Consider the following 10,662-nt stretch of genomic DNA (forward strand, 5'->3'; position numbering starts at 1 on the left):
TCCTTCCTAGAACATCACTAAGAAGGGCATGCAGATGTTTTTTAAAACAGGATGACAGGTGTTTGGCCTCACAATTCAAACTTCTGCATTCAATTTTGCAAAGCTCACTTGCCAACAACTGATGATATTTTGGTCAAAACCAAGAATAAAAATATTTTTGAAATAACAAGTCCCAAATTACAACTTATTGTGTTAAAAGATTTGGGCAAATTGAACTGCAGTAAGCATTTCTTCTCCTTACGTGGAGAGCATAACTGCTGTAGCATCAAGAAACAAGGCGGTAATAGTGGCATGCAGTCTACTCTCCAGTTGGTCATCCAAAATTATATTTATTCAGTGGCCATTTACTCAGTAGTTATTATTGGTTAAATTGTACTAACTTAAGTACAGTATAATATATTTTTATATTTATATTTGTCAAATATAATTGTTCCTCATGCCATAGTGAAGCAGCCCAGGCCAGTGTTTTATGAACATATCTTAAGTACCTATTACAGTTGTCCCCTCCAAATCTCATGTTGCACGGCAAAAATGATGCCATCTTGAAGCAAAGCCGCCATGATGTCTTATGTCTGACTCCTGCAATATCTGTAACAGACAACCCCTCATGAAGATGCTTATCTAACCTCCCAAGTGGTCATGAGTTTCACTAAGAAAGTCTGAGATGTAATCAATCACTTGTTTTTATCCCCAAAACTTACTATTTAAAGGACGTTTTCTGACCAGCAGATGTGCCGATTCATCATCTTGCAGCCGCCTGAGACATTGTTTTTATTTGTGAAGTCTTTATTAAATACAAGAGTGGACCTCCCCAAAAAGTAATTATTTTTTGGCGGGTGAGTCCCTGTTATATAGGCTTCCCCTGCTAGGAACCCATCGACATCAGTGTACCAGCTAGCGTTGTTGTGAGAGGCTGCATTCACCTTCAGTGAATTTTTTTTTTTTTTGTGGAGATTCTTTCAACGTATTTGCCCATTGATGGGTGATTTGTGAACGCACCTGCCCTCATCGTGCTGAGTATTCAGGACTTTTTGATCAAAAGCAGCATGACCCGCATGCCCCCCTCTCCTGATTCACCCCATCTCGCCCCCAACAACTTTTTTTTGTTTCCCTGGATGAAAAAAGTCCTCAAAGGGAAACATTTTGCCCATGTGGAAGAGGTTAAACAAGTAGAAGCACTAAAAGGCATCAAAATTAATGAGTTCAAAAACTTTTGAGCATTGGAAAAACATCTTAATAGATGTCTTGCATAAAACAAAGAGTACTTTGAGGTGATTGACGTTTAAACATGTAAAAGTAAATACATAATTTTTTTCTAGATAAATTCCATTTTGGGGGGGTTTCCCTCATATTTCTTTCCGAGAAACTGGATTTGTCAGTCTTTTTTTCCCGGCTTTAGAGTAGGCTGGCCTTTCAGGGTAGATTTGCATATACCTGCTCACTTCAGAACATTTAGGGAAGAAAGACTTTTCCTGTATCCTCTTAGGTTCAGTACTTGGGGGACTGCAAATTAATAGATAAAAAAATGAAACATTTAATTTCATATTACGCACAGGAGTTCACAAAGAATTGTGACTTAAGGAAGCAATTAGACTTTTGGCTCCTATACTACTTTAATAGGGGATAAGAGAGAGCAGAGGGGCACTTCTGGGAGAACAAATTTTTTTTTTTAAATGGGAATGTTTTTTGTTCCTCTTTATGAAAACAAATCAAAGCAGTTTAGCTTAGGAATTCAAAAAGCAGCCCGAGAGCTGCTCAGGCCGCGCTTGTCCATCTCCCCTCACCTCTTATACTCCTCCCCCACCAGGAGCACCCAGTGGTGACACAGCACCCCAGAGATGCACAGCAAAACCACAGGCACCCTGTCTTCTCTGAAAGCCGACAGTTGCTCAACTGCTCCAAGTGCTAAAAATGGATATGATGGCACGGTGTGTTCTGAGCGGCCTTCTCAACATCGAGGATTAAAACCAAAAAGATTTCCACTTCATCAGATACCAGAGTCCCGAGCCCCTTCCCACCGCAAATCCCCAGAGACTTATCCCAACTCACCAGGAGTTCCAGGCCCCAGTGGGCAGTTATTTTTTCAGGATCCTGCCAAACAAACCAAGCGGGTCTCTGCCGACCCTGGTGACTTAAGTGCTCTGCAGGGCAGCTAACCCGAGACCACTGGCTCACCCATGCCCCCGGTGCCCTGCCTCAGTAGGTGTCACCCGGGTCTCAGGGCGGGGTGAAGTTGAGACCTGGGGGAGGGATAGTTTCATGCCTGGCTCTACCGAGAAGCTGCCATGACAGACACCAGCTGTTCTCCCCCACTCCCATTCCTCTCCCACCCCCAGGGGCGGGGGGCGCAAAGGGACAGGACACTCAGCCCTGACCCCACCCCTTCCTTAGGCTGAGGCACAGCACCTGGCAGGAGACAGTCCTGATGGGATTCTGCTTTGCCTTGTCAGGAGAATGGTCATGCTGCTGTCCCAGTTCAAACACACATGCCCTTTGCTCATACCTGGAACGCCTGTCCCCACCCTGGCTTCTGGGCAGACTCCTACTCAGCCTCTTCACAAAGCAGGACCTGTCCCTCCAGCCCTGGGTGGCTCCTTGCACACCACTCATTATTAATGGAGCACGTTCCATGCTGTACCCCTCCACAGCCACACCTGGCCTGCCACCCATCATGTAACCCTGCCATCCAGCTAGCACCTAGAGCACGGGGACCAGCCACTCACTTGCAGAATGAGTGGTCACAGGGGGTAGGGCACGCAGCTGGGGCAGATGGCAGCTGGGGAGGTTCCTGGGAGAAGGGAGAGGCCAGTTACACTCCAGGACCTCCTCAGCGGTTCAGGGAGAAGCTTACACACTCCAGTGCTGGGACGGTATCCAGGGAAGGGAAGGGACACTTTAACACAGACTCAGGTTCTCCTGGGCAACACGCTTCCTCCATTAGTGTCTGTGATTAGGGGCTGATTGGCACCTGGGTCCCACGAACCCTCATAGAACTGAGGTCTGCCCTTCTTCTGACAGGAGGATTACAGATGTGCACTTGAGGATAGGTATTTGGGAAGGAACACACTGTGGGGGAGGAGAGCCAGAGAGCCAAAAAGAGACACAGACAGAAAAAGACAGAGAGACGAAAGACAGAAAGTGGCATCTTCTCTTTTCTGGGAGCTCCCAGGGGAGGGTGCCACTCACCAGTTCCTTCCTGAGCCAGGTTATAGCTTCATCAGTGCTCTGAAAGCATTCCAGCTTTCTGGTGGAGGGGGGCCCAGCGCCTGGGCTGGCACTCCTGGCAGGCCAGGGATGCTGCCTGGGTTCTCTCTGGGGGAGCAAGAGCTCCTCTGCACCATGCTCCCCCTGCTCCAAGCTCGCCTCTGGCCCTGCAGTGGTAACTGCAGGCCTTGGGAAGGGCCATGTCTGCTCTTCCAGCCTGGCCTGCCATTCCAGGTAAGAGGGCCTGCAGGTCTGCGGCCTCGGTGAGGGCCTTCAGGCTCCAGAAGTGGTCGTTGGGCAGTGCGGCTGCTTCTGCCCCCTCCTCCCCAACCACTTCTCTACCACAAATTATTTTTTAAAGATATGAATGAGCCAGGCATGGTGGCTCATGCCTGTAATCCTCACACTTTGGGAGGCTGAGGTAAGAGAACTGCCTAAGTCCAGGGGTTTGAGACCAACCTGGGCAACTTGGTTTGGGGGGCCAGCCCCCAAAAAGAGATTTAGGAGGTCCCTTGGAAGTGTGATGGCATCGGCGTTTCTATAGGGATCGATATTAAAAGAAAGAAAGATGGAGGGATGATATAAAAAGAAAGAGAAAGAAAGAAAGTGGACATCTGTTCAAAGGATTGAGCAGAAGCCATTTATTGAAACTTACAGCGGGTATTTATCCCAAATTTTACATAGGCAGTCTTTACAAGTCTTTCACGTGAACACAAGCCAGGTGCAGGAGGGGCACCCCCTCACCCACCAGGTGTTTCCTCAGGCATGAAGAAGAACAGTCTCAATTAAATCACAAAACATTTACATGAACACAAAGCCAGGTGAATGAGATGCCTCCCTCACCCACCAAGTGTTTCCTGGAGTAAAAGGAAAGGCAATCCCAATTAAATCACAAGATATTTACATGAACATAGAGCCAGGTGGATGAGGGGTGTCCCCCACCCACCAGGTGTTTCCCCAAGCATGAGGAATGAGGATCCCAAAACTATCTCACTGTTCCTCATGCTTGGTTAATATTTCTTAAAAATAATACAAGAATTCTAATATCATAATATTCTAATAATCAATAACTTTTAAAGCCTATGCATACACAACACGTAATAACCAACCTAAATCCCAATTCCTCTCTATTTTACGCTAATTCTACCTACACTATAGAAACTCTTAATTATAGCCCAAACCAATTCCTTAGGAATGTGGCCCAGCCCAAAGCTCGTGCTGGGCCTTTAGGAATGTGGCCCAGCCCAAAGCTTGTGCTGGGCCGTTTCTAGTAGCTCTAGATATTTATCCGAATTATTAAGGTTGAAACAGCACTTTGTATGTATATACTAATTCTACAAATATACTATTGAATCTTTGAAGAAGCTTGTACCATATTAAAGGCTCCCAAATGTGACCTGAGTTTGAATTATGTTAAGTTTAAAGCCGAAACCACAGTCTGTGAGAAACAGGAACAATGGACTCCTAAAGTAAACCATGCCTGTCGTACTCTCAGAACTTCATGCTTAGATCATCAAAGTCCCTGCTAGTGGGACATGCTAAAACAGCAAACAAGGAAGAGGGAATGGGCCTTCAGCTCCTGAACTCGACCTAGCGGTCTCAGGGTCTGCAGCCTGCCTAGATCCCTAATGCTCAGGCAGGCCTCCACTTCCAGCTCCCAACAACTTGGCAAGACCTTATCACTACAATAAATAAAAAAATTGGCCTGGTGTGGTGGTGTGCACATGTGGTTCCACAGGCTGAGGTGGAAGAATCACCTGAGCCCAAGAGGTCGAGGCCGCAATGGCCATGAGTGTGCCACTGCATTCCAGCCTGGGTAACAGAGTGAATCTCCTACTCCAAAAAATAAAATTAAAATTAAAAATTAAAATATGAGTGATCCCTTAGGAGAACAGGTGCAAGATATGATAGTTTTCTGACATGTCTGTTGAGATTCAATCTTCCCTTGTTGCAAAACTCCCAGGGAGAGGATTGATGGCAGAGAATCTGCCTTTAGACAGATAGCTGGAGTTAGGATACACCTTCTTCCTACAGTTTTTTGTGGGTTTTTTTGAGTTGAAGTCTCACTTCGTGACCCAGGCTGGTGTGCAGCGGCACGCTCACAGCCATTCCAGTGCCAACCTGCTGGGCTCCGGTGATCCTTCCACCTCAACCTGCCAAGTAGCTGGAACTACAGGGGTGCTACCATGCCTGACTACTTTTTGATTTATTGTAGAGATGAGGTCTCGCCAAGTTCCCAGGGCTGGTCTCAAACCCGAGGGCTCAGGCAATCCATTTGTCTCAGCCTCCCAAAGTGCTGGGATTACAGGCTGAGCCACCAAGCCCGGCCCCTACAGTTGTTGATTTTCAAATGTGTGCAGCTCAAAATGATCCATAAATCACTGTGGCATATTTTGGACCCTTCACATGTATAATGTCCTCCTTTGTATTTGGAATGTTTATTTCCTTACATTCTTCCTTACTCAATCTAAAATTGCTAGCCCAGCTTCCTTTAGGGTCACATCTTCCTGCTTTATCTTTTTCCATTTTATTTCAGCCTTTCTATATCCTTTTGTTCCACAAGATTACTTTTTTTTTTGAGTTGGAGTCTCACTCTGTTGCCCAGACTGGAGTGCAGTGGCCACTCCCGGCCACCGCAACCTCAACCTGCTGGGCTCCGGCGATCCTTCTGCCTCAGCCTTCCGAGTAGCCGGAATTACAGGCGTGTGCTACCATGCCCGGCTAATTTTTTGATTTATTGTAGAGATGAGGTCTCGCCTGCCCAGGCAGGTCTCGAACCAGCGGGCTCAGGCAATCCACTCACCTCAGCCTCCCAAAGGCGTGGGATTACAGGCTGAGACTTTTTTCTTTTTTTATGAATAGGTTCAAGCCTTTTAAATGTATTGTAATTACTATTGTATAAGGACTTTTTCTGTGATTGTATTTCATAGTTTCTATTGGCCATACTTTCTGTTTCTTTTTTCCGTTTATGTCTTTCACTTGATAGTTCAAACTCACTTGTATTGAAGTTCACACATTCTTTGTTATTCATTGAGCACCTCTTATTTACTAAGATACATACTTATGTGTATTTATTTCTATTTTTTTCCTATCAATTTCCTTGAAAAAAGATTCTTTGCTTGATCACGTTAGTCAGGCTCCTCAGCCCATCTGTATACTTCCTTGTAAAATCCAGTTTAGCAAGAACCCTGCAAAGACAGTTTAGCAAGAACCTCATACCCTTGATATCTGATCACGTTTAGTATCTGATCAGGTTCCTCATCCTCTACCCTACCGCACTCCCCGGTGATGTCTGATCATCCTGGCTTGTCTTCAACAAAAATCCTGTTAGGTCAGTGTAGCCAGAATTCTCCTTACCCTGATGCTTCCTGTTAGGCATTTTTCATGCACTGACTCCGTCCTCCTCCTTGGTTAAAAATTCCCATTTGTTCATGCTATCTTCAGAATGAAGTCCAGTCTCTCCTTTTCACAGCAAAACCCCCCTGTGGTGGTCCTATCATACTGGTTGGTTCTGAATGTCTGCCTCCTGTGCTTTAACAAGTGTCATTGAATAATTTTTTTCTTTAACACTTGTCAAGATCTATGTTTCCCTTGAACAAGGAACTTTTATATCCTTCTGGTTCTGCTCCCCATGTTCTACTTCTTCTCATCACATTGGCTTTAGCTAACATCTTAGTTTAGGATTGCTGGAGGTAAATTTGCGGTGAGGGAATGGGAAGGAGTCTTTCTTTGTTGTTTTCTTTCAGGATCTCTGGCATATGTACTTGGATTCGTCATAGCACACTCTCATCACGCCATACATAATTCACTTTAACTTTTTAAATTTTGCGTTTGTATAAAATCTTAAATAATATAATTATGTTCATGATTCCTTCATCTTTTCTGTTTTACATAATTATATGTAAACTAAAAATACACAGATGTATACATGCTATGATATTTAGTTGTTTCTATTTTGAACTTTATAGAAAGGATATTATGTGTTGTCTTCTTCACTTTGAACTGTTAACTCAACATTGTACCTGTATTCCTGAAGTCCATTCATATTGTTGCACACAATTATCTTCAATTCATTTCCCATGTAATATACTATTCTATTGTGAAAATGTACCATAGTTTATTTATATATCTACTGGTAGATGATCATTTAGGTTGTTACAGATTTTTTGCTATTATAACCCAATCTTCTATTAACATATTGATATATCTCTCCTGATTTATAGGTAGCAAGTTTTCTCAAGTGAATATAACTAGGACTGAAATGGCTGCATGTAGGCTACACAAATGTTTAATTCTGTACAATAAAGCTAAATTGTTTCCCAAACCTTCATGAAAATGGATCAGTGACAGTAATTAAGTAAATGCAAACAGATTGAACTCCATGATCAAAAGATTAAACACTTCAAATTCAAGATGCCAGGGATAAAAAGCCAAGAGAGTATGGTGAGTAAATAAATGAAAGAAGAATAAAGAAAAGAATAAAGACATGCTTAAAAATTAATAGAGCAAAACCAACAAAATATTAATAAAATAAAAAAGTAATGTTTTGAATAGATGTATAAGTTAAACAAGTTCCTAGAAAGATTAACAGCATTGTTTATGCTATCACAAGGCTAGAGGCAGCACAGGTATGCCTGTCACAGGTAGAATGAATGGATGCAACATGCTGGAGTGATGGAATATTACCCAGAAGAGGCAAAATGGATTACTCTTAACCCTCCAATACATACTTGCTATTTTTTTTTTAAGTTCAGAAAACTAAGAATATAGAGAAATTTTTTAAGTGAAAAAACGTTGTCTAGCAAAAGCATCTAACAGATATCCTACTTAATAGAAAAACCTTGGCTGCTTTCATTCTCAAATCAGGAGCAAGGCCTTCACAATTGTTTCCTTTTGACTCAGTGCTGAAACCCTTGATCAACATACAAAAATTAAAGAACAAAGCTTAATTGTTGGAAGGGAAGAGGCAAACTTATTATTTGCAAGTGATCTCATCTATCAAAAGAAAAACCTTCCAAAATCAACAGATTAATTCTAGAAAATAACAAGATTGCCAGAAATAAGGCTATTTACATTCTTCTATAGTCACAATTGCCCAATAAAAATATAATTGAAAATAAGTGAATAATAAAAATAACAAAGGAAGTTCTATTTGGATAAAATTTTAAAGCACTACCAAATGACACCACAGATAGGTTGATTTGACATTATTAAGATGTCATTTCTCCCTAAACTTATCTGACACAATTCCAATGAAAATTCCAGCTGCATTTTTTGGAATACAACAAACTGGACTCAAAATATATATGAAAGAATGAAAGATTATGCATGTTTAAAACAATTTTGAAAGGGAAGAACAAAGTAAGGGGCATTCCTCAACAGATATTAAGCACACTACAATAGCTTAGCAACAAAATAGAGAACTCTGAAAAAGGCCACTTTCTCTCTCTCTCTCTCTCTCTCTCTCTCTCTCTCTCTCAAATCAAAAGTAATCAGCAAAAAATATGATTGCTTGGTAGATGATGTTGGCAAACTGGCTTGCTGTAAAGAGAAAAACAGATCCCTACCTCACATCATGCATAAAGGTTAACTCTAGATGTTTTAAAGAACTGAATATGATAGGAAAACTATAAGAGTAACAGAAAAAATGTAGGAGAATATATTTTGCAGACTTGGGGTCAGAGCAGACCAACAAGATTGAAGTAGGAAGAAAAAGTCAAGTCTCCCATCAAAGAGAAACCTAAGATCTGATAAATACACAGCTGAATTCTACTACACATTTAAAGAAGAACTAATATCAACTCTATTCAAAATATTTCAAAAAATTAAAATGCCAGGAATACTTCCAAACTCATTCTATGAGGCCAAAATTATCCTGATACCAAAACCAGACAAAGACACAACAACAAAAAAATAAAACTACAAGCAATATCCCTGATTAACATAGACGCAAAAATCCTCAGCAAAATACTAGTACACTGAATTCAACAACACATTAAAAGGATCATTCACCATGATCACAGGAATATAAGGATGGTTCAACATACCCAAATCAATCATTGTGATAAATCACATCAGCATAATCAAGAACAAAATCATATGATCATTTCAATAGATGTTGAAAAACATTCAATAAAATTCAACATCCCTTCATGATAAAAACTCTCAACAACTTGGGAATAGGGGGAACATATCTTAACACAATAGAGACCATATATGACAAATCTAAAACCAACACAATACTGAAAAGGAAAGAATTAAAAGCCTTTCTACTAAGATCTAGAACAAGACAAGATGCCCACTTTCACTACTTCTATTCAACATAGTACTTGACATTGTAGCCAGAACAATTAGGCAAGAGAAAAAATTAAATCGGAAAGGAAGAAGTAAAGTTATTTTTGTTTGCAGATGATATGATCTTATAATTAGAAAAACATACACACTCCACCAAAAAACTCTTAGGATTGTTAAAAGAATTCAGTAAAGTTGTAGGATACAAAAATGAACATACGAGCCGGGCTTGGTGGCTCAGTCTGTAATCCCGCGCCTTTGGGAGACTGAGGTGAGTGAATTGCCTGAGCCCGCGGGTTCGAGACCCGCCTGGGCAGTGAGACCTCATCTCTACAATAAATCAAAAAAACAGCCGGGCGTGGTAGTGCATGCCTGTAATTCCAGCTACTTGGAAGGCTGAGGCGGAAGGAGGGTCACCGGAGCCCAGCAGGTCGAGGCTGCGGTGGCCGGGAGCAGCCACTGCACTCCAGTCTGGGTGACAGAGTGAGACTCCAACTCAAAAAAAAAGAAAAAAAAAAAAATCAACATACAAAAATCAGTAGTGTTTATATATGCCAAAAGCACACAATCTTAAAAAGAAATCAAGAAAGCAGTTCCATTTACAATAGCTACAAAAAATAAATAAAATACTTAAAAATTTTTCACCAAAAAAAGCAAAAGATCTCTACAGGAAAATTGTAAGGCACAGATTAGTGAAATTGAAGAGGACACACACACAAAAAGGAAAGATTTTCCATGCTTATGACTTAGAAGAGTTTCTTCTGTTTGTTGTTTCTTTTAGTTTGCTTAGTCAGCCACATTATTATTTATTGCCCATTTAAACAAAACCAAACACACAAAGCTGAAAAACTCTATTTCCAATAGTTTGTACATTTTAATTTTTTGTCGTTGTTGTTTTACTGTGACTTCTGCATTTCAAATTAGCACTTGCAGATCACAGGGGGTTTTTTTTGTTTGTTTGTTTTCTGAGTTGGAGTCTTACTCAGTCGCCCAGACTGGAGTGCATTGGCCGCTCCTGGCCACCGCAGCCTCGACCTGCTGGGCTCCGGCGATCCTTCCGTCTCAGCCTTCCAAGTAGCCGGAATTACAGGTGCGTGCTACCACGCCCGGCTAATTTTTTGATTTTATTGTAGAGATGAGGTCTCGCCTGCCCAGGCGGGTCTCGAA

At 41.8% G+C, this 10,662-nt stretch overlaps 1 pseudogene; it reads right to left on the reverse strand.

Annotated features, from left to right (window-relative positions):
• Positions 1 to 3,217: 3,217 nt before the first annotated feature.
• LOC103256036 overlaps positions 3,218 to 10,662 on the reverse strand; it is an 8,547-nt pseudogene continuing 1,102 nt past the window's right edge.

This window comes from Carlito syrichta, unplaced genomic scaffold (genome assembly GCF_000164805.1).
Source record: "Carlito syrichta isolate Samal-C Ts95f unplaced genomic scaffold, Tarsius_syrichta-2.0.1 Scaffold288863, whole genome shotgun sequence".
Classification (NCBI taxonomy): domain Eukaryota; kingdom Metazoa; phylum Chordata; class Mammalia; order Primates; family Tarsiidae; genus Carlito; species Carlito syrichta.